Source organism: Dasypus novemcinctus, chromosome 23 (genome assembly GCF_030445035.2).
Source record: "Dasypus novemcinctus isolate mDasNov1 chromosome 23, mDasNov1.1.hap2, whole genome shotgun sequence".
Lineage (NCBI taxonomy): Eukaryota > Metazoa > Chordata > Mammalia > Cingulata > Dasypodidae > Dasypus > Dasypus novemcinctus.
The window spans coordinates 9,951,526-9,975,775 of record NC_080695.1 but is presented as its reverse complement, the minus strand read 5'-3'; the positions used below and the strand labels follow the sequence as shown (position 1 = coordinate 9,975,775).

Here is a 24,250-nt window from a genome sequence, read left to right as displayed (position 1 = left end):
TGGGCATGGATTTCTTCCAGCACAGCTTCCTTCTGAGTGGGGAGACCTCTTGGGCAGCTCTGTGGAGTCTGTTTGAGGATTGAGACTTGGACTTGGCTTAAAGAGGTGGCAGGCAGGACATGGCCGTCGGCATGGACTCGAGTTCACTGAGTGCACTTGGGGTCCAGCTTGGCTCTAGCTGCTGTCTGCTGAGAGCTGCTGTCATTTTTTAACAGAGCCAGTGTTAACAAACCGCAAATGCACCTCAGTTTTAACAGGCCACCGTAAGGTGGTATCATATTGCCATGCGCCTGTCCTGAAAATGTTTTGCTTTCCTCTCGCCCCCTGTGTGGATTTGGTGCTCCATCTTGCGCTGCACACCTGCAGCCAGCACCGGGCTACACCAATGCCCCATTGGTGCCCAGTTCCCATCAGGGCTGCCAGGTTGTCACCTCCCCTCACTTTCTGGTGTCCACCGAGTCTACAAGGTGTATCAAATGAGGCTCCCAGCAGGTGACAGTTCAGTGTGTCAGGTGAGGCCACATCAGAGGGCGTTATGTTGGAGAGACTGGCCTTGGGTGGAGTTGGAGTCCTTGGCTTGTCAGAAAAAGAGCCCTAGGCTCCCAGCAAGATGAAAGCTGCCTGGTCCAGATGGAGAAATCTGGGCTGAGCGTCATCATCATCATCATCATGCGGAGACGAGTACAGCGGGAGTTCTAGGACGTTCATTTTTTAACAGTTTTTTGGGTAGAATTGCCATGCATTTGCAAAATTGAGACCACTCTCATGGGCCATTGGATGCATGTATAGCCCACAGCTGCATAATCAGCCAGAGGTGTTTCCAAGGCAAGGATCTTAAAATACCTCCAGGATCATTAAAGACATATAAAGTCACATTCAGCATAATCACAGTGCTCCCCAGGATGGGTGGTTGTGCTTGAATTCCCTGACAGGAGACCGTCCCTGTGAGATTTGTATGTCCACAATCAGAGTAGGTTTGACTCATCAGGTTTCTTCACCCACCTTGAGTAACAGTTTACTAAACTTCTGCTGCATCAAACACTTGGGAAAGAAGCCCCTTATGGAAGAATAATATTAATTTTATAGCTGCCTCCATTGCAGCACAACAGATGGCACGTGGTGTCATCAATCCCATGTCAGAGCAAAACATTTGACCCTGTGTTTTCAGATCACACGTATGCATCCTGCGACGAGCCTGGAGACTGCACAATGCATCTCCTGAGTTTTCCATGTGGCAAGTCGGGCCGAGCAGCTTGGAACAGCATGCGTAGCCCCATGTGCATGTGCATGTGGCCCTGACACACCTGCATGTCTGGGCAGAGCTTCCAGAGCTCCTGCCCCCAGCCTCCTGAAGAGCAGGAGTCTACACAGGCTGGGAGTGACTGGCAAAGCTGCAACAAGTCACCCTGAGGGCTAGTGGGAAGCAGGCAGCAAGAGGGAGAGGGACAAGCAGACTTGAAACAGCCGTGCTGCGGGCTGCCGCTCCCCATGTGGCCTGCACCTTTGCGGCATCTGTGTCTGTGGAATCAACAGTCTGTGTGCTTTTGCGTCTAGCTTAGTTCACATAGGCAGGGATTTTGAGGTTGATGCCTGTGGCAGCGTGGGTCAGGTCTCCACTGCTCTTACAGCCAATAGCCTTCCACTGCTGGAGGGCACGCCCGGTCTCCTGTCATCGGCAGATGGACACTTGGAGTTTCCCAGTTTGGGGCTCTTGTGACTCATGCTGCTCTGAACACACAGTACATTTAAACGTTATTCTTCTTTCTTTATGCAGAGTACCTTTCAAAGCATCCACTGCTAGGAAAGTTCTCCAGGGCCCAGAATCTGTGGATGGTGGCAGCTCTCCCCCACGTGGTGTCCGTGCAATGTGGAGCTCTGTGGGACCCTGAGCCATGTGCCCCCACGTGCCCTGCCAGCTTGTAGGTCTCGGCCCCCTGCCCCCATATAATAACCAGGAGTAACCTTTGGTTCTGCAAATGTTTTGGTTCTTACAGAGCAATGTTTTCCTGACATGGGCCATTGACTCTGATGCCATAAAACACAGCTTTGGACACAGGCTGGGAACTGGGTCCTGCTGATGAGTCTCAATGTCTGTAGCATTCTGTCCCTTCTCCTTTATGGCAGCAGCCAGTGCAGGTGGAAGGGCGAGTGGCCCAGATGAGCCTCCCTGTGTGGCGGGTTCCTCAGGACACAGTGGCTCTGAGGGAGGGCATGCCCTCCGGCCCTGGGCAGAGGGCGACTGGTGGCTCCTGGCCCCCAGGCAGAGGGCGGCCAGTGGGCTCCCAGGCCCTGGCAGGCCCTCCTTCTTAGCCAGCCCTCTTGGCTTTGGTCAGACTCATGACAGCCTCCCCCTCCAAAAGGAGAACAGAGCCCATCTGCATCCTCTCCGTGGGGCCACCCACCCGGGTCCTGGGAGAATGGGCAGCCTGCCCTGTGTTCTGTGACCCTCACACTCCCCCTGCAGCAAGACCTAAAATATCAATGAAGCAAGATCTTCTGGCCTTGTGTGGTGAAGAGAGTTCACGGGTTAAATCGCCCAGGAACATGGAGGGGTGGGAAGGAAAGGCCATTGGCTTGTGGTTTGCTGCACGTACTCAAGTCCAGGACCGGGGAGAGCGCACATCAGTCAGGAGCTGGGCCCAGCAGTCACAGTTCCCAGGGTGCGCCTGCGGGTAATTCCAGCGGAGTCCTGGAGGCTGCACTGCTGCTGAGTGGCTTGGACAGGACCGCGTCAGGTCATCCTCCAAGTTTCGTGGGAAGCGTCGCCTGTCTTCTTTGTTTTTTCTTAACTTGATAAAGAAATCTCCATCTCCACCCTCACCTGCTGTGTGCAAATCATGAAAATCTATAAAGCTTGAATAGATTCAGAAAGTCATATGCTGCAACAAAAGAAAACTATAGGTTAATCTTTATATTTTAAGTTTTGCCATTTAACAAGTACATTTTTACCTATTATCCTTTCACTACTTAACAAACAACTCATAATGAAATACGAAAGGGCTCGATTGGGAGGGCTTTTTCCCCCTCTTTCTTTCAAACACAGCTATTTCCTTATAGGTAGTAATTTTGTTTTAAGAAGAATGTTTATTAACATCAGGCCTTTTAACAAAATATGCTTGAGAAAATAATTCTTCCGAAACATTCCGTATCTACAAAAATCTATGTGGGAGAACTTGAATTATTCTCTAATAGATGTTATTACAGAGCAGGTAAGAATTTTTCCAAGAGACATCTACTCAAAGACATCAATTTTGGGTGACAAAGCACTGGAGAGAAAGGAACTCGTGGAAAATTGGCCCTGTTTCCTCTTCCGTGATTCTCTGCTTCTTGGGCCAGCCTTTCCGTCTGGAGGTGGTGGCAGGAGGCTGAAGGCTGGAGGTGCCTGCCACACACGTCTCATCCATTCACCACCAAGAAGTGGGTGTTGGCATCGGCACTTTGGGCAGGAAGCTGAGCTCTGGGGACCTGGAGGCGGGAGGGGGCCCACTCCCTGGCAATGGACAGGAGGTCCAGGTGCCGGGGGTGGGGGCACCGGTGCAGGGCACAGCGCAGTCAAAGGACGTTGATTCCTGAGGACAAGCCTGCTGCTCAGGGCTGAGGCCAGGTGGAGAGGCCTGTTCTCACCATGAGGAGCCAGGACACCCCTTCCTTCCATCAGGAGTGACCGCTGAGTCCCTCTTGTGGATCCAGTGGTGACTGGGTGGAACGAGGGGCCTGCCCCTGGAGTGCAGGCACTAACAGGGCTCTTGGGGACAATACCCACTGCTCAGTCCAGAGCCCGAGTGCCCAACCAAAGGGTCACCAAGCGCTTCCTTGACGGTGGGCATCCCGGCTGACCCCAAGAGGGCTGAGGGGCAGGTGGCCCCGGGGTGGACAGCCTGGGCTGGGAGTCCAGAAGAGACAGCCAGATAGAGGGCAGGAGGCGCTCCCAGAATGTGCTCCTTGAGGGAACATGGCCGGGGGTTTCTCCCCCAGATTTTATGACAAAAATTTTCAAAGTTTCAAAGCCGAGTGAATGAAACAGTGAGCCATACACTGTCTGTGTAAACGCCACAACCCACGGTCTTCCCATCGGCCTGACCCCACCTCTCCCTCTCTAGCCACCCCTCTACCCACTTACTTTGGAATATATTTCAGAATAAAGTCACAGGTGCCTATATACTTGACTCCGAAACACGCCAGCATCATCTCATTAGGTTCAGTGTTTACATTTTTGAGGCAAACTTTGATACAGAGAAAAGCAAACTTTTCAGTGTCTGTTTTCCTGTTTTTAACAAATGCCTGGATACCTGTGTAACCAAAACTCTAATCAAGATATAGACTACTCTTACCATTCCAGAAAGCTCTCTCATGCCCTTTCCCAGCCCCTGCCTCCAGCTCCAGAGGCAGCCCCTGCTCTGATTTGCCCACCATCGTTAGTGCTGCCTGCCCTAGAACTGCATGTGAGCCTTCTTTCACTCAGCATGTTTCAAGATTTATACCTGTCAGTGTGTCTCCGTGTTCTGGATGCGCCACAGGTTTGGTTTGTTCTTCCTTTGCTGCACCTGTGGAATCGCTGTTGTCCACTTGGGGCACTGTGGCTGGAGCATTGACGCGCATCTTGTCCAGATCTCGCTGTGGGCAGGTGCCTTGTTTTCCTCGGCGACGTACTTCACCTTGAGGGCTCTAGTCTGGTGCCAACAGCTGATGGGAATGAGCCCTTCACTCACTGTCTGTGTGGTCTTTATTTTTCCATCTTTGTGCTTTGCACCTCTCTCTGTCCATTGTTGTTTAGGAGGTACCAGTGATTGAACCTGGGACCTTGCATGTGGGAAGCAGCTGCTCAACCACTGAGCTCCACCCACTCCCCTCTCATATATACTTAAAGTGCATTTCTTGTGGACCTCGTGTATTTGGATCTTGAGTTTTTCAAAACGCTTTGCCAATGCTGTCCACCGCGTCATTGGAATGCTGTGGCCCCATCTGTCCCACTGTGGCTGATGAGGTTGAATTGGGTCTGCCACTTGATTTTTTTTAGGAGGTAGCAGGGATTGTATGTGGGAGGCAGGTGTTCAGCCTCTGAACTACATCTGCTCCCCAATGAGAGTAGGTTTTCATTTGTTTTTGTTTTTGTTTTTTAGGAGGTCCTGGGGATTGACCCCAGGCCTTCGTGCCTGGGAAGCAGGCGTTCAACCATTTGAGCTATGTCCGCTCCCTGCCATTTGGTTTTGTAAGTTTTTTTTCTCCCTGATTTGCGGTTCCTCCTTTTCTCCCTTTTGCACATTAACTGACCTTGTAGAATTTTACTTTATCTATTGGATGTTTAGCTCTACCTCTTGGCATTATGTTTTAAGGTTTGCTCCAGGGATGACAATATACATATTTAGCTCATTATGGGCTCCTAACTGGTTCCTCTAAAAAAAATACAAACCAAACCAGCAGCCTCCTGAAGTGCCCATGATGGGGTGATGCTGGGTAAGAGCCATCTGGGCTGGGGTGATGCTGGGTAAGAGACAGCTGGGATTGGGGGACTCTGGGTAAGAGCCAGCTGGGATGGGGACGCTGGGTAAGAGCCAGCTGGGAGAGCAGTGAGGTCGCCCTGTATTGTTACAGTTAACTGGAAGAGGGCATTCAGGCAGTTCTGGCCAGGGTGACCCCAAATATATAAACTCAGACTTTTCATCCAGAGTGAGTTCATCAATATCTTAGTAATTAATGGCAAGCAGACCCTGGAAGCGTCATCGCTCCAGCTTTTAGTTACCTCTCTGTGAAGAAGTCAGAGGATCTGGTAACTGCTGGATAACCAAAATCCACCCTTCATGGGGAGCACTGAATGCTCTGCTAAGTTTCCAGGAGCGACAGCAGGGGACCCCTCACCTGCACGCTTGCCAGGTGAGCCACAGGTGGTCGTGGAGGTCCTCACCCACTGGCACCATTTGCCACCTGAGTCTCCAGACTCTGTGTCCTCATCTGGCCCACTCCTTTCTAATGGGGGCGCAGCCTGGAGTCCAGCTGCTGGGTTCTCAGTTATCAACCTCTGCCTCCCAGGCGGGCAGGTGCCACTGCCCCTAGGAGCCCCCTCCAGGGTGCACTAGAGACCCAGCACCCAGAGCCAGGAGCCCGGAGGGGAGCAGGGGCATAGTGGAGAGCAAGGCTCTTGAGGAGTGGGGGGCTTGGCACACGCCCGGGAAAGGAGGGGGGCATTCCCCTTGGACATGCCAGTTCCCAGTGAACTTCCCTGAACTGCAGCTCTATTGGCTGCACTGCCCGCTGTTGCCCGCTGTCACTTCCTGCCCACTGTCACCTGATGTCCCTTGCTGCTCGGGGCTGCTTGCTGCTGCTGCTTGCTGTCTCCCACTGTCACTGCTCCTGGGGCCTTGGTGGCTGGCCTTAGAGAAGCTTCGCCCACTCATCCTGCCCATGGGGAAGTCAGGAGATGCCTTGGCCAGGAGCACAGGCTGGGCGGGGCTCAGTCCAAACTTTCTCACTCCACACGTTGGTCAGCCTGAACCCTCTGAGCCTCAGTTTCCCCACCTAGAAGAAGGAAAATAACGTGCCCTGCCCCAGACACGTCGAGGATTGCGTGAGACCGTGGAGGTGACCTGGCCTGGCACGGCCCCTCACTGCCCTGCACTGGTTGCACTGGGCAGTGATCCTGGGGTCACACGGCCAGTGCTCCCAGCATGGACATCACGTCATGTCCATCCCAGAAGACCTGGCCATTGCACCAGCTGCCATCAAGTGTGTGGGACCCAGCACCGTTCCTCAGTCCCCATCCTTGTCTTCCCCGATGGGGCGAGGCTGTGGAAGCCATAAGGGACCTAGGGGCAGGGGCTGCCGTGAGGCCACAGTCCCTGGAGCCAGAAGCCCCTGGCTCTCCTGGCTCTTCAGCATCTCTGCCTGTGCCCCTCCCCCACAGACTGTGGGGGCTGATTCCATGTGCTCTGAGGGGGTGGGGCAGGCCAGATGGCAGAGCCACCCCAGGCCCTTTAGAAGGGCCGGGCCCTGTCCACGGGGCCAGGGTGATGCTCTTTAGTATCCATCACTTTCCTTTTTACTGTGCCCATGGCAATCAGCATGAAGTTGCCCACTGCCTGTGGGACGTCTCAGCATCGGCCACTGCCCATGGGACATCCCTGGCATTGGCCACAGTCCATGGGAGGTCCCTGGCTTTGGCCACTGCCCATGGGACATCCCTGGCTTTGGCCACCACCCTTGGGATACCCCTGGTGAGTCAAGAGCCCAGCTGAATGCCCTCTGGGCTTCAGCGGGGACATGGGTGCCAGTAATTTGTTTACAGCACTGTGGTGTTTGTCAAATACCGAGCATATTAGAGGCTTGGAGATGGAGGGAGTGAGGCCGGGATGGCACTACGGTGTGCTTCCATGTGATAAGTACAAATCCTAATGCCGTCACCCATGTTTGCTGCTGGGGTGCCTGTGGGGACTGAGCCTGCAGCATCTCACTCATGCTCTGCACCCCATGGGGGGTGTGGGGTTCAGGACCCTGTCCTGGAGGAGTTGGCCTTGCCCGGGCTCTGGGTTCTGGCCCAGGCCATAACCAGGGACTTAAGGCCGTGCAGAGACTTAAGGAACGACACGTATGGACTTGCCGAGGTGGAAAGGAAGGAGAGGAGCGGCTGCGCGTTGCAGTGTGTGTTCTTCCCCTCAAGAGGTGGGGAGGAGAGCTCCATGTCATCCTGCTGTCGTCCTGTCATGATGTGCGTTAGAATGCCAAGGCGGCTGTCAGATGTCACTGTAGCATTGTGCCCATCTTCAGTCGTGACCAATTGTGCTCTCTCAAAACCATTGGTTTGAGTATTTGTCCTACTGCCCGTGGCCTGGAATTCTGGAGAAGCCTCTGATGCGGATAGGAGCTCCCGTGGCATGGAGATGGGAGCGCACAGTCGCTGCGCCCGAGGTCCTGGGCCATTTAACTGTCCCCAGCAGTGCACTTTGCCCAGGGTGAGCCCAGTCTCCCCAGGAGAGGCTGCCATCCTCAGGCCCAGTCTCTGGGAGTCACGTGTGTACAGTGGGGAAGAGAGACCTTTCCACCCTGACATGGATTTGATCCCCTTGAGGACTTAACTGGCCAGAACAGGACCTCTGACCCCATGGCAGGCCCCCACGCCCCCGCGGCATTGCAGCTTCTCCATGCTGGGGCCGCTGGTCCTCGGGCAGCTCAGAGAGGCATGAGTGGTGCGTGTTCCGGCTTCCACATGGAAGACTGGGTAAAGGGTAGGAGGCTGTGCGAGAGACAGGGCCGAGTTATCCATGTGTCCTCCTGGGCGCCACAGCTGCAGGCACTTCCCTAGCAGCCTGTTGGGTCCCTGGGAGTCCAGGCAGGTGGCTCTGCCAGAGGAGGCCTGGTCGAGGCACACACCCACTTCTGGTGACCCAGGGACGCCGGTCCCAGTGCCCACGCCTGTTGTGAGGTACAGTGACCAGACCATGGTGTGAGTGTAGGGAAGGGTGGTGTGCTGTGCGCAGTGCCTGTCGGTGCAGGGTTGCCATCATGCTGTCCGCTGTCCCCTCTGCCCCACTAATAAAGCTTCTGTGTTCTCTCCTCTCTAGGTAAGCAATCCGCTGCTTTGCTGGGCCACGTATCCCTGTCCATGTGAGTTTCGCCCGCGAGAACATGATCTCTACACCGCAGCTTCTCTGCGGACACTATGGGACGATCCGGTGTAAAGTAAGCGGGCTCCGCCTGGGCTCGGCACATCTCCTAGCCATGGCTCTTTGGTTGGCACATGAGTGACAGTATGTTTTCTAGCCTCCAGTGGAAGCTTTGCTCTCTCTTGATCAACTTGTGGAAATGGGAGGGTGAGACAGCTAAGCAGTGAGCCAGGCGAGAAGGCGCTGGTGTGGACTCTAGATGGAGAAGCCAGCACAAAGCCAGTAAACTCTCCTTCGGTGCAGAATCCATCAGAGGAGATGGAGCACGGAATGTCAATTTCTACTTTAAAACCTGTGTGCTGCATGGTGCTTTTCCTATCTTAGCAACCCGGAGGTCTGGCTCGCCTTCTTTCTCGAGTCTAACATGGAAGCATCCATTTACAAGTCTACCATTGCCAGCTGCCTCCTTCCTGTTTTCCCAGCGTGATCCCTGGGCTGGCTTCTGATGAAACTGGGGTTCATTTTGGGTTTGTCAATTGGTCAGAGGTGTCCATGGTTAAAGAAAATGTTAAGAACAATGAGCTGAAGTTGTTTACAGCTCACTGAAAGGGGACTTTGAGAGGCAGCATCCTCTGTCTGTGGTTGGGAAATGTTCCTTTGCACCTGAGTTGAACGTGACAATATTACCTCAAATCTTGCACTGTGGCATTCTCCTCTTCCCATAATTGTGAGCTCACTTATCTTGACTCCTTTTTCACAAGAAGTCAAGCCAGGCCATTTGGTATGCCTGCAGCAAATGTTCATACATGCCTGCACTGTGCCAAGGTGGCTGTTAGTAACAGAGAAGTGTAAAAAACAACAACAACAGAAAACAAGAAAGAACACGAGAATCCAGGGCCCCAAAGCCACAGTGTAGTTCTAGAAATGCACCAGAGTTGAGACACCCCAAAACCCCCAGGCTGTGCACTTTCTAAGCACTAGAGCTGAGCTTCACTCTTGGCCACGAGCTTTCTGGCATCCAAAGAGTAAAGGGAAACATGACCCTGTGAAATACTTCCAGATATCATAAAAGACAAACTTTCTTTCTTTCTTTTTCCTGACAGAAAATATTCTTACCAGAACTAACTTATAAAGGAATTATTCCATCTTGTGTCTCCTCTATTAGGGCACATAATAGACAAATAGACAAATCTTAAGATAGCCTAATAGACAAATCTTAATGTTTCCAAAGAAAATGTGATAGAGAATGCCATGTCCTTGTATTGGGCCATTTTCTTCCATAAAGCAGTAGGCATGACACTGAAATACAACCCAGTGAAAGCACGTAAACTAAATAAACCTTCTTGAATGGTTGGGTTTGATCTAGGAGAGAATCTCAAATACTTGGAAAAACAGATATGGTGTAAATACTGTGGCCAGTGCTCTGCCCAGAGCACCTTAATCAGAATCAGACAGAAGGTGCCTTGTGGACTTGCTCTCATGTGTGCTCTCTTGCATGAGCCTTGACTGCAAATATGCTGGGTACTGGCTATGAGTGGAGCAATTTGCTTTAAGCAGTTAGGCCCTAGTGGTCAGGTTGAGGTCCTTCAGGAAAACTAAGAGCTTAACTGAGACTGAAGAAGAAGCAGGGCCATTCTGAGTCCTAAGCCTGACATGGTCAGATGGGCATGAGCAGCTTCTGAACTCACATGGCCCAGGGTGCAGATCTGATTTCAGAGGAAGGACTTTCTTTAAAATAAGAACTAAAAAGTGCTGGGCTAAGTGAAGAAGTGGGCTGCTGCTGTTACTGAAATGGACATGACATTTCTTTGGAACACGCGACCTGGGTGTTTTTCCTGGGTGAGTGCATGAGCAGGGATCGCGGGTGCCAGAGAGCATCAGTCTTGAGCCCCAGACCCCTCTACTTGGTGGGACAGACATAGGCCACACTTTGCTGTGAATTCAGGAGGGAACGTTTGTCTTGAGAGTCACTGACTCCAAGAGGTGGTGAGGCCCCTGCTCAGTAGACTGGTTCATTCTGATCAGTCCTTGGCTTAATGTCATCCAGCCTGGCGGGTGATCTGGGGCTAAAGTGGGCACTGGGGTTGCTTTCAGCTCATGGGGCATTGCTGTTAGTTCTCACAGTGAAAGGCATTTTGCTATTTGAATGCTGAACATCTTTGCTCACCCCAAGGGCAAGGAAATAAGCCAGATGTGGAAATTGCTGCACTTGAGCTCCAGTGGGGCACGCCCCACCTGCTCGCCATCTTGGATGTCCTCATGTCCAGTGTGGGCGCATGGTCTAGTTTCAGTGTCTCAGAGTCTCTGGCCCCAGGAAGCACCCACCAGGGTCATCAGGAAGTAGCTCTGCTCCCTGTGGCCGACTTGGGGAAGGACCCACTCTGGGGCTGTGGCCTGCGGGCTCTCTCTGGGGTGCTCGTGTCTTCTTTTGGCCTGAGGTGGGCTTTGGCCTGAAGTTCAGTAGGTTCCTCGCTCGAAGGGCCCCCGTTCCACGTCAGACGAGACCTTGCCCTCTTCCCACTGTCTCCTGAGGTGCTCTTATGGCCGAGATGGCATTGGGGTTGGTCCCTCCCCCTGCCCTGAAGAGGTGTCCTGCCCCAGTGACTGGCGACATGCAGAGCCGTGCAAGCCTGACAGGTTCTCAGCCAGGCGAGGCTGTCCCCAGAGACGGGGGGCAATGAATGGAGACATTCTGGGTGGTCACAACTGGGCGGTGTTGGCATCCAGTAAGTCAAGTCAAGGGAGGCTGCTGCACATCCCACAGGGTGCAGGGCAGCTCCACAGCAAGGAGCCACCTGGCCCCAAACGTCAGCGAGGCTTGGGGAAAACCCTGCTGTAAGCATCATCGGAAACTTTCCAACTTAGGGAATGTAACACTGGCAGTGGATGCTGGCGATGGGCATGGCCCTCTCCTCTGCCTTATGTCCACACACCCATTGCATCCTTAAGGCAAAATTGTCACCCTTGATTTGCAGGGGAGCAAAGAGAGGCCCAGAGAGGTTAAGAAACTGTCCAAGATCACACAGCTGCTCGTGGTGGAGATATTCTGTCAAGGCCACATAGCCAGCACAGTGTCCCTTTGCTGTGATTTCCCAGCCCACCATGAGCAGGGGCTGGGAGGAAGCCCATGTGGCACAGAGAGCGGGTCTAGCTCCTCCCAAGTGCAAACCCAAGGGCAGGCATGCGGCCTTAACTGGGACACCATCACCGCAGTGCCTTTGCAATGTGTAAGTCTGATGGATGACTAAATGGTCCCAGAGCCACAGCCATGGGGGGTCCTGCCTACTGGCGATGGAGGGTGACTTTCCCCCTGATCTGGGCACAGAGGTGATTGTAAGATACGCAGCCATCTTCCATCTCTCACGCAGCACCTTAATTGCTCTCACCACACCATCCCCGAGCACTTGGTTTAGGAGAAGTGTCTGATTTAATGGGACTAAAAAAGAAGACGCCACAGAGTGGGCCATTGAGCATGTTCCGAGGACCCTCATTGCCCGGCTCAGCATTTGTTGTTGCACTTTTTAGCATTTTGCTTAAGCTATATGGCCAGGGCTGTTCTCCTGGAAGTTCTTTTGAGTGCGTGTCTGCTCTCGTCCATGCAGGGAGGACAGTCTTGCGACAAGACACTAACTGCTCAGGCTCAACTCAGCGGGGGATGTTCCAAACTTTATGCAAAGGTAGTGTCCCAAAGACCTGGATGGAGGGAGGAGTGGGAGAGTGAAATTAACACCGTCACCAACTGTGTCATTTTGTTACTGGACTGTCAAAAGGGTGGTTCAAAATGAATCTGAAACACGCCAATAATGCTTTCCATCTCGGCCTTTGCCCTTGCAGGGCAGCTCCACAGCAAGGAGCCACCTGGCCCCAAACGTCAGCGATGCCTGTGGCTCCCAGTATCACCGTTTGGACTCCAATCAGCAGGAACATGACGCAAAGCCGAGGGAGTGAAAGGCTGCCAGGGTGAGTCTCCTCTTCTGCTTTGCCTCTTGTGTTTCCAGAGAAGTCACACTGCAGGGGCCCAACCTTTCACTTTGGGGTGCGTGCACCTTGGCCACCTCCTCGTGCCCCATCGGGTCTGGGCCTGGCTGTGGGCCACGGGGCAGGGCTCAGGAAAAGAAACAGGAAAGAATGAGCAAAGGAGCATGTCTGTGCACTCCAGAAGCTGCCGGCCCCACGTGTACCAAGGAAAACCTAGTCATCACGTTGCTTGCTTGAAGATGAATGTGTTTATTGATTGTTCCAGAACACCCCCGGGTCCACGCAGCAGCCCCAGGCTTAATTCAGTTTTCCATATTAATAACATGGGGGGACATTCTATTCATACATTGAGAAAGAAATGCAGATGCGCAGGACATGGGCGTCTGGAGATGATATTGAAACCCAGAGCCTGAATTAGACAAAAGCAATTAAAGCATCATGATGTAACTCGTGCTGCCTGAGATTTGAGAGCTGCGTGTTCCCCAGAAGAATGCCAAGTGGAAATAACAGCAGAAAGATTAAGTGACTTTATTACAAGTGTCCGATAGTTGCAGAGATGTAGAGGGGAGTGAGGAGAGGGCCTGGAAGGGAGTCTTCTCCAAAGTTATGTTAGCAACTTGCACACGTGGGGGAGAGTGGAGAAGCTCATGCATCTTATTTTCATATGTGGTGCAAGCAAGAAATAAAGCTCTAGACAATTTTCTGTCTTTATTAAAATCCAGTTATAGTAATAGCTCAGACTTAAACTTGGAGCACTGTGAATGCAGTGTAAAAGTTTAAACAGTGCATTGCACACGGCACTTCCTCCATTTACATTTATCACCACGGATGATCGGGTCTCAATGTGGAGTGACTTTCTGGGGTTTATTTGGTGAAGGGAATTTGAAAGAATCAGCTGCTGAATACATTAAATTGCATCTTCATGATTTATTTCTCTTCCTCCTTAAGGAAAGCGCCTTGCTTTTGCAGTCCAGCAAATCATCCTCCTTGAGCTGGGCCGAGCTATATCCAAGGTTAACGTGGCAAGTGTGTGGCACTTATTGGGCATGTGTGATTTTGCTCTGAGTGATGTAAACATGACCCAGACCAGTAAAGTCAAGAAGGAAAGGGCCAGCAACCCCACGTGCTGGGAGGAGCAATTCAAGAAAGGCTCTCTGGGGGTGCCAGGGTGGGAAGTGGGGAGGAGGATGGGGGCTTGATGTTGGGAGGTGAAATGTTTGGGAAAGGCCCTGAGGCTTCCAAATACTTAGAAAACTTAAAGTGGAGAGGCAGCCAGACCCGAGCACGCAGGCGAGCGGCAGAGCCACCGGAAGAATCAAGTGATTTCCCTCAAAAGGCACTTTCCCCGCTCTGTTTTCCTATCATGTGGCTTTAGGGAACATGCTGGCCAGGGAGGGAGGGACAACAGCCAGGGAGGGACAGTGGCCCTGGGGAGAGGGACAGTGGCCAGGGAGGGAGGGACAGCAGCCCAGGGGGAAGTACAGTGGCCAGGGAGGGAGGGACAGTGGCCATGGGGGGAAGGACAGTGGCCACGGGGGGAAGGACAGTGGCCACGGGGGGGAAGGACAGTGGCCATGGCAGGCAGGACAGTAGCCATGGCAGGAGGGACAGTAGTCAGGGAGGTGTGGACAGCAGCCCAGGGGGAAGGACAGCAGCCAGGGAGGGACAGTGGCCCTGGAGGGAGGAGCCGGCTGAGCCAAGCTGGGAGGAGGCAAACGGGCCTCAGGCCCCTGCAGATGCCCCTCAGAGTCTGGCTTGGCGTTAACGCCCTGGAAAGCTTTCCCTGGGAGGAGGGTCCTGGTGTCAGCCGAGGGAGGGGCTGAGTCTCCTGTGAACCATCCTGCCACTTGTGGGGAGTTGGCCTGGAGGAGGCTCCCCCCAGGGACAGCCTGGCCCACCCTGGAGGATGAGGTGGAGCATTGCAGCAACCCTGCCCGCGGTGGGCTCCATGCAGGACCCCCGGTGCAGACACCCAAGGAGGACCTGGCCTTGCAGGAACCCGCGTCACTCAAGTCCAGGCCAGCAGCCCCAGGTGCTGAGTTCATGGAACTCTTCACATGCGCTCCCCACGTGCTCCCGGGCTGGCTCCAGGACGCGATCGAGGTCGTCCCACTGACAGGTGCAGAGTGGAGGCTGCTTGGCGCAGGTGGCTGTGGTCACGGTCAGTCTCTTTCAGGGGCTCTGGGCTGCTCTCCCTCTGCTCTCCTCCCCTGCATCACACCTCGGTGGGCACAAGGGCGCTCGTGAGTCCCTGGCCCGGCCAGAGGACCAGGACCTGCAGCCTCTGGGACGCCTGCGCCAACCAGCTCCTAGGCACAGGCAGGCAGTTGGAGGCGAGAGGGGTTGGTGGGAGGGCACGGCAGGGGCTACGGGCCCCAGCACCTCCCCAGCTGTTGCCCTGTCACCACCTCTGGAGGGCGAATCCCCTTCCTCTCACAGAGCAGCTGTTTGGCCTGAGCCCAAAATGGCCATGCTCTGTGGCCACTGCAGAAAGTGAGAGGGTCTGATGGGGCCATGGGGCCCCCACACTGTAGGTCTGATGGGGGCCTCGGGGTCCCCATGCAGTGGGTCTGATGGGGTCATTGGGGTCCCCACCCTGTGGGTCTGATGGGGGCGTCAGGGTCCCCACACTTGAGTCTGATGGGGGCATTGGGGTCCCCACACTGGGTCTGATGGGGGTGTCAGGGTCCCCACACTGTGGGTCTCCTGGGGCCCTCGGGGTCCCCACACTGTGGGTCTCCAGGGTCCTTGGGGTCCACACCCTGGCCATGGAGGAAGAAGGGAATCTGATTCACCAAGTGTGCACAGAGTAAGGTGGGGAAAGAGTTCTGGAGGAGAAAACCAGATCATTTCCGATGCCAGCTGGAGCACAAGCATCCACCTGGGAGCCTCTGGGCCTGCAGGGGTGAGGCAGGCGCGCAGTGGGGGTCAGCCGGGTGGGTGCTCTGCTGCTTGCTCTAGAGGACGAGCTCTCATGCTGCAGGTGTGCTGGGAAGACACCCCTGTGGTCTCAGGAGCTGGGGGGCTGCAGTGAGAAGGTAAGAGAGGTGGGGGCAGGTTCGTTCCCAGGGCTGCCGTCCCCAGATGCTTGAACGTTGGAGGTGTCTCCTCACTGAGCAGGAGGCCGTAGGGCTGTGGTCAAGGTGGGGGCAGGGCGGCTCCTTCTGCAAGCTCAAGGGGGTCCGCCCCGCGCTCCCCTGTAGCCTCCTGGCGTGGAGCTGTGAGCTCCAGCGTCTGCTTTGGTCTTCACACGCCTTCTTCCCTCCGAGTCTCTGAGTCCAAATCTCCGTCCTTCTGTCTTCTAAAGACAGGGGTCCCTGGGGCACAGGGCCTGTTGGTCACCCAGTTACCTCTGCAAAGGCCCATTCCTGGCAGGTTCCCACTCAGAGGCACCGAGGGTTAGCACTTGAACATGTCTTTTGAGGGACACGGTTCACCCCTCTGCAGAGGGTGAGGGGTTGGGATTCAGATGAGTGTGGTGGGCTGAGGAGGGGTGTGGAGGGGGCGCTGCACAGGGAGGGCGGCTGCTGCTTGGTGCGGTGGAGGCTCCGGGATGGGGAGAGGGAGGGACGGGGAAGGCGGGCACCACAGGCAGCAGGCCCGGGGGTGTGGCCCTTCTCACGGGGAGGGCAGGGGAGGCCTGGAGCCATGGATGGAGCAGCAGCAGCTGTGCTAGCACAGGAAGGCAGCTGCGCAATCCAGTGTAGGGACGAGGCCCACAGGTGTGTGGCTCCCACAGGGAGCTCCACCAGCTCCTGGTGGCCAGTGGGCTGTAGAGCGAGGGGTGGCAGCTTCAGCCCCTGAGAGAGGCCAGAGGAGGGGGTGCTCAGAGGAGGCCCATCCCAGAGGAAGGAGGTGAGCTGGGCAATATGGCGTGGTGGGTAACATAGTGTGGCAGGGAACATGGCGTGGCAGGGAACATAGAGTGGCAAGGAATGTGGCGTGGTGGGTAACATGGCATGGCAGGGACTGTGGCATGGCAGGAAACATGGGGTGTGTGGAACATGGAGTGCTGAACCCTCGCGGGGTGAATTTTGAGGGGCAAAGAGCAGCGAATGCTGTGGGGCAGCTGGGGACGCACTGATGAGATCCAATGAGAGAGGAGGCTGTGGCGGGCACACCCAGTGACTAGACCCCTGGCCGAGCTGCAGAGCCCTGCCTCCAGGGTGCCCCAGCAAGCCACACTTGCACGGCTGCCACCCTGGACAGTCCCCTCATCCTTCCGGGTGGGAGCAGAGGGCCTGGGGGAGGTGGCCCTGCTGGAGGCTGGGCTTGACTTGTCTGCATCCATCTGTCCTGGAAACCACGGGTGACTGCTGGTCCTACAGTCAGGAGGGTGCACTGGCAGTCCCCTCCTCTCCCATCACCCAGCAGCATCTCAGGGCACTGATGCAGGCCAACCCCTCTTCAGAGGGAATAAATTGGGTGCCTGGCTGGGGGACTCCCGGTGCTGCAGACCCTGCGTGCAGAGGTGTAATTACCCTTCACTGGGGGGAGTGGACAGGATGGAAAGCGGCAGTTGCAGCAGCAGTTAGAGCTGTAGGGACCCAAACAGATGCTCCCACAGGACAGGGGGGCAGGGTGAGGAACCTCCGGGCCTCATGGTCCCCACACAGGCATCTGGCTGCACAGTCTTTCCCTGGAAAAGGGATTGGGGAGCTTTCCTTTTCACTTTTGTGACCAGATCCCTGCCTCCTGCTTGGAGAGGGAAATTGATGGAATGAGAACCGATTCATTCTGTTTCCATTTGCAGCGGTGGGCATGGGGTGATATAACTCAGTTTCTATCTTAGATCATTGTTTTAATCTCATACTTGAGCACCATCATTTAATTTGTACATCTAGCTGGAAATATTGATTTTCAGAGGCATTTATTCTATGCATTATGTAAAATCCTACTTGTACCATACTGCAGCCAGGTTACTTGGTGGCTTCAAATAACTTCCAGCTGGCTCCCTTTTTTCCTTATTTCCTATTTGTGCCCACGTGTCATGGCAGCTGTGACCCTCAGTGACTTCTCTGTGGAACTGGGAGGTACCCGTGGCTGTGGTGAGAAACGTGCTAGTGGATGATTTGGTGGAAGGCACAGGGCCTGGAAAGCAGCATTCACTTTGCTCGGTTTCCACGACCCCAGACTTGGAGTATGTGATCTAGACTTAATGCGTTTTTTAAAAGCTGGTGAAATAGCAGAGTCACGGCTTGATCAGAGGTCAGGAATCCTGCCAGAGCCTCCAGGCACCTGTTTGCAGGCACCATCTCACGGAGAGCGGGCAGGTGAGAGCAGACGGGTGTGGGTTTGTTTGGATGCAGCAGCCCACGGAGGCTCCTGAGGTGCGGGGGCAGCTCCTCAGCTGCCGCACAAATCAGAGTTGCTTCTGCCAGGGCGCCCAAGCCTGCACCAGGACTGGGCCCCAGGGGCCCCCTCTTGGGGACACAACAGAGGAAGCATGCTGCCCCCTGGTGGCAACCTCTGGCATGGTGGTGGCACAGGAGGCCCTTTCAGTCAGGTTCATTGAAAAGTCCTCCTACTCTTTTAGAGGCAATAAAGAAGAAGACTACCATCCTCCTGTTGCATGGAAATGAGCACACAGAGATTGGGGAGCTTCTGCCCTTACACCTGAGCACTTCCTGCAAGGTGCATGGGTGGTTTTTGTGACCTGAGAGTCACCACAGTTCATCTCCCAGGAGGTTTCGACTTTTCCCATTGGGCAGATGAGGGTGTTGTGCTCCAAGGTGAGAGTTAGTGATTTCCCAACTTCAGTGGCAACTAGATGGGCAGTGGTCCCTGAGCCCACAGCGTGTCCTCGATCACTGGAGGGAGTTGGCGGGGGAGGGCCCCAGGAGGCTGCCTTCTGCTTACATAGGCATCCCATTTGGGAAGAGCATCTACTGCAGAGAGGGGAGAACGGGGCTTAAAACGACAGTAATAAGGCCAGGCTTGGGGCAAAGTCAAATTGCAGCTCTCTAGAAAAGATTTCAAGTGAAACGCTTTTAGAAATAAATTATATATGGGGAGTCAGAGCCAGCTGCATAGTTTGTGGGGCCCAGGACAAAAGGAAGACATGGGGCCTCTTCCTAAAGAATTAGGAATCCCAGGACACTGCGGCAGAGCATCACCCAATGTGGGCTCCCTGAGGGCTGGAGCCCCAATCCCAAGCACAGGGCTACTAGAGTGTGGGACCCCCTTCATCCTGCTGTCCTCCAGAACAGACCCCATGCTCAGACCCTGCAACCCAACCCCTGCCTGCCACCAGAGCTGCTCTCAGCTTGAGGACAGCCCGGAGCTGACCCTGCTGGGGAATCTGTGCCACTGACAGCAGCAGTCAGGGCTCAGTGTAACTGAGAACAGGGTTCCACCTTCCACCTTAGGGTGCTGGGAGGAAGGAGGGCAGAGGGGCAAAGGGAGAGGATGGGGGAGGGAAGGAGCAGAGGGAGGACCCAGGAGGGGGAGGGGGGAAGACAGGCAGTGGGAGGGAAGGAATGGGGAGGTGGGGCAAGGACAGCAAGGGAGGGGAGAAAAGAAGAGAGGGAGAGGATGGGATGGGAGGAGGAAGGGAGGGGAGAAGAGAAAGTGGGAGGGATGAAGGGGATGGGGAGAGAGGAGGAGAGGGAAGTAGGGAAGGAGGGAACGGAGAGGGAGGGAGAGAGGCAAAAAAACTATGCACAAAAATTAAGACAGGCCCTGCCTTGAGCCCCTCTCCTCCCCTCCTGTGGGGTAGCACGCTGGGCCTTTCAAAGGAGAGCTTGAAAAGAGCCTCTTTGAGTTGGAGCCGGAAAGGCTCTGGAGTTCAATGTTGAAAGGATGGTCCCTGTCAAGTGACAGAAGCCCTACAGCCCTGTGGCCTGGCCCTGCATGGTGTATGGTCTGCCTGGCCCCGCACAGCTTCTGGGGCAGCATCTGCTCACCTGGGAACCACCACTGGGTCTCCATTGGGTCGGCCCACCTCACCGCCTTCTTGGGAAGTCAGACTTACAGGCCCTGGTTTAAACAATGGGGCATTTGGTCATCCCCATCATTCTTAATGTCCCCAGACTCCCATCTGAGGAGAAGGAGGGGTGATGGCCCTGGGGCTGTCCTGAGTGGCACAGGATCCAGTGAATTCAGATGCTCACCATTGTCAGGAGAACTGGTGAATCCATTGCCATTTCATGGGCACCCCACTTTCCTTGAAGCTTTCCTCTGGTGTCTTCTGGTTTGAAGAGCCCTTTCTTGGGCAAGTCCGCCCTTCCAGCCCTTCAGCTGTCCCTGTCGTGCAAGAACAACGCTCCCAAAATCTCCCCTCTGTAGATGGCAGATGGACGAGGGGTGGGAGCCAGGCAGCGATTCTTCAGGAGAATGAATAGCTGCGTTATTTAGAGCCCCAAGCCCAGCCAGGCCCCCACTCATCTCGCCGTCTCTCCCTTATGCCCACCTCGCTCGGCTGCAGCTCCATGGCCTTCCTCTTTTAACTTCCACATCAATCCTGCGTTTCCCTATTGGAGTTGCCCACCCAGCATGTCAGGCTGCCCAGACTGGAATTCTTTGCTGTGACCTGAGTCTCTGTCCCATCCGGGCTCTACAGCCCCCCCATATTGCTGTGTGGGGCTCCCCAGGGACCCTCCTTGGCTGGTGCCTCTCCCAGCCCTGCCCCATCCTCGTGAGGTGATTGAGATGCTGAAGACATCCCACTCTTCAGCAGAAAATCAGCATAAAGGCACACATCCTGTTATCTCCAGAGTGACCTTACTGTCTCCAGGTGTGGGTCCAAACCTCACTTAGGAGTGACCCCTCTCCAGATGGACCACCTCTCATTTATCCGGCAAGTGTTTGCTGAACACCAGCTCTGGGCTGCACACCATGCAAGGCCCAAACAGCCTTGGGCCTGGCACATAGTGGGCTCTCAACATTTGTCCAGTGATTGTGGAGAGAGCCCAATGGCACTCAGGCTCCATGCCCCTGGACTGGTTTTGCAGTGGATCAGGGCATGGTATGGCACATCTTGACTCTTAGAAATGACAGCAAGAAGCTCATTCCTATCAAAATGCTGCTGGAGGAGGCCTAAGAGCACTAGAACAGGCTCCTGCAAATGGAAAGAGCACATGATGGTCACTGAGCACAGACAAAGCCCCATCAGTGCCTGGCCAGGCCTCAGCCTCCCAAGGCCTCAGTAGATACTGATGACCTCTGCCTGGTGCATTCTGCTTTCTTTGCATTCTGCCTTCTTGGTCTTCCAGACTTCTCCTCAACTTTCTTTCCAAATCTCTGAGACTTCACCTAGCCACAGCTAATTTCTCAACTGTACCAAATTGGCCTCAAGGCAGGGGACTCTTGGGCAAGTGTTGACCGTGAGTTGGCTCAGGTTTGCCAGTGTTTTCTGTCTCCCAGATCCTCGTTATCACCATGCACATCCACGATCACCATGGAAGGACAAGAGAGAGTGCAGAATGCATTGATAAAGAAGAGTGTGCAATGAAGGAGAAGGCACTGGCAAAGAAGAACACAGAGGCAAAGAGGAACCATGTGGCAAAGAAGAGCAGCAGAGAAGAGCAGGCTGGTGAAGAAGAGTGCATCCACAAAGGAGAATGTGCCAGCCAAGGAGAGCACACAGTGGAAAGGAGTAGATCAGCTCATAGATGCCCTCACCTCTGCCCACATCTCATTGGACAGAACTAGTCTCATGCCTTATTCTAGGAGACCAAGAATCAGTCTTCTCTGTGGACTCAAAAACCAAGGAGAAGTGCATATTGGTGGAGCTCCATAGTGCTGTCACTTCCCCTGCCCCTTCACTCAGCTTTCCATGCCTTTCCCTTTTCCCTGATGACCTGAAGTCCAGAGTAGCCCAGCCAAGAGGAGGGGATCGGGTTGCAGCAGGTAGAGGCATGGCCACAATAAAGTAGAGGAAGGGCAGGGTATGCTTTGGATTCTGTGTACCCCAAAACCCAAGCCTTCGCCCCAATCTTTGGAGTGCTAACTAAGTTTTAAGAGAGTGCTTTCTGACGTTCCCATCTGCCTGTCACCGAGAAAGATACGTGGCACAGAGTGCACACTCAAGAAAGATGGAAGGGTGGGCAAATGAAGGACTGTCCACCAATTTCAGAAACTGCTCTTACAAAGATCTTGCATTTGGTAGTGCATGTAAACCACCTTTAGTGAAAGGAAAAAGTTACATGAAAAGACATAAAATCCAGCCAAAAATGTATCCATTAATATGGTACTCATGTTATGGAAATTGGGGCCATGTTCTAAAATATTCATGACACCATTTAGAGCTGTGTTTGACATGAGAGACTGCAGAATATAGGAGAATAAATCCCCCAAACCAATTTATGGAAAATGTATTCATCTGTCATCAGTGAAATGCATCACCTAGTTTCAGCTTCTGGTCTTGGGGTTTTGGTTTGGTTCAGTAATTCTTACCAGAAGCATTCTGTGCACCAGGCAAAATTCAGGGTGCTGTGACTGGCACCACAGACAACTGGGCATGGGTTCCCATGCCCCAAGGCACAGCTCATAAAGCTGTCATTGAGAGATGACTGTTCCAAAGGACCCTTGTTGTCAGTAGCTCTTTCTGGCTTCTCGTATCTGACTTGGGATAAGGTTTTCTAGATCTTTGATGGAATCCAGCTGGTTCATAGGGGCTCGGCATGCTCAATGCATCTTCAAGACCAGAGACAGTGCCGGCAATTTTAACTCTCTTGGCAGCCCCAGTCTGCCTGGATTAAGTGGCTCCCCACCTCATGATGAAGCTGACTGGGTGCTCTGTAAAGGCAGGAACCAACAAATAGGACATTGGGTTGAAAACTCCTCCCACCCTTGAAGCCCTCAGCCTCCTCCACTTTCTGACTCTGTTCCCTCATAAGCCCATCAGAAACCAAAGAATGGGGTGGGAGGAAAAATGTGATGGGCTCCCTTCGCTGACTAAAATAGCTCACTAGCTGCCATTTTACCCAGGTACCCAGAAAGTTTTGGGAGGGAAACTCTTCATGTCTTTTCTACCCTTCTGCAGAAAATAATTTGAACCTCCCAATCATCATTAATTCTGTATGCATTGGCTCTGGTTGTGAGTAATTAAAATGCAGAATTCTGGTCATCTGCTGCCATCCAACTGAGAGAGAGGTGTTATGTGTGTGCTAATGGGTAGAGAATGCTTCTGAGATTGAAGACACCAACAGAAAAATAAGACATGGGAAAGTTACACCTCTCAACACCAATGGAATTCCTGATGGAATTCCTGATGGGCTTTAGCCTAGGTGGCCAGCATCGCTCTGCCACTTCTTTATTTCTGTGATTGCCATGTGGTGTGTGTTTCTCTATTTTTAGTAAGCATACTGGTTAGTTTTGTATCATTTCTCAAAAAAATTCAATAAAACCCTGAAAAGTACAAAAACACAGCACACACTGAGGTGCCCACCACCCAGAATTAATAGATGCTAATATTTTATCATATTCACTTCAGATTGTTTATAAAGAAATAACAACATTATGGAAAAGGTGACGTTCTTTCTATCCCCTTACTTTTCCAGAAGCAACATTTTTGACTGTGACCCCTCTCCAGTCCATGTTTTTGTACTTCTTGGATGTAGACATATACATAAAGTATGCTGTTTATATAGACTTGTTAAAAATCTTTGCAAATGAGATCACACCTGTATTAGGCAGCCAAAGGGGTGCTGATGTAAAATACCAGAAATTGGTTGGTTTTTATAAAGGGTGTTTATTTGGGTCAGGAGCTTGCAGTTACCAGGCCATAAAGCATAAATTACTTCCCTCACTAAAGTCTATTTTCACATGTTGGAGGAAGATGGCTGCTGATGTCTGCAAGAGTTCAGGCTTCCTGGGTTCCTCTGGGCTCAGCTCCTCTGTTTCCTCCACAAGGTCAGCTGTAGACTATGAGGTTCTCTAGGCTTTGCCTCTCCTCCACAAGGTCAGCTGTAGACTATCAGGCAAACAGCTCTGTCTCTTTCCCTGGGACTCCAGCTTTAGCATCAAACTCCAACATCAAAACTCCAACCCCTTATAGTGTGGGGACTCGATACCCCTAATCATAACTCAACCATGACCAGGCACAGGTCAGATTACAAACATAATCCAGTATCTATTTTTGGAATTCATAACCATGTCAAACTGCTACAACACCATATAATTCTGTAGCTTAGCATTTAATACTTAATGTTTTTTATTGTTTTTGTTGTTTTGTTTTGGTTTTTCTTAGGAAATACTGGGGATCGAACCCAGGACCTCATACATGGAAAGCAGGCGCTCAACTACTGAGCTACATCTATGCCCACTTAATGTCGATTTTGAGATCTCTCCTCATTGATACATATTAATCTGGTTCATTTTAAAGCAGCTGTCATTCAAATGAAATTGCAACAATATATTCTCTATCCTAAGGATTTTGGGTCTTGTATGGACATTTCTACTTCTTGCCAATATTTAAACCTCTTTCTCTATCAGGGCATCTGAAAGGATTGTTCTGCCTTGCCTCTTAAAGCTAAGTATAGCCTGCAGCTTGCTTTGGCCAATGAGATGTGAGTGGAAATGATATGTGCCACTTCATTTAATTAAATGCTGAAGCATTTGATTCCCCATGTAAGCTTGTCCAGGACCCTCTTTCCCACAAGGAGACCCATAAAAGCAAAGCAGCTTGGAAGGCTGAGCCAACACCCTCAGGGCAGCTGGTCTGGAATGTTGCCCAG

At 53.2% G+C, this 24,250-nt stretch overlaps 1 protein-coding gene across 3 annotated transcripts in view; it reads left to right on the top strand.

Annotated features, from left to right (window-relative positions):
- LOC101413726 (transport and Golgi organization protein 1 homolog) overlaps positions 1 to 24,250 on the top strand; it is a 170,561-nt gene that overhangs the window by 29,538 nt on the left and 116,773 nt on the right. For 2 of the 3 annotated variants that reach the window (XM_058285724.2, XM_058285722.2), the window contains exons 3-5: positions 8,553 to 8,670; positions 12,197 to 12,271; positions 12,429 to 12,554. The gene's annotated coding sequence lies outside the window, so the exon portion shown is untranslated. The remainder of the gene's footprint in view (positions 1 to 8,552; positions 8,671 to 12,196; positions 12,272 to 12,428; positions 12,555 to 24,250) is intronic. The other variant, XM_058285723.2, reaches the window with a different exon arrangement.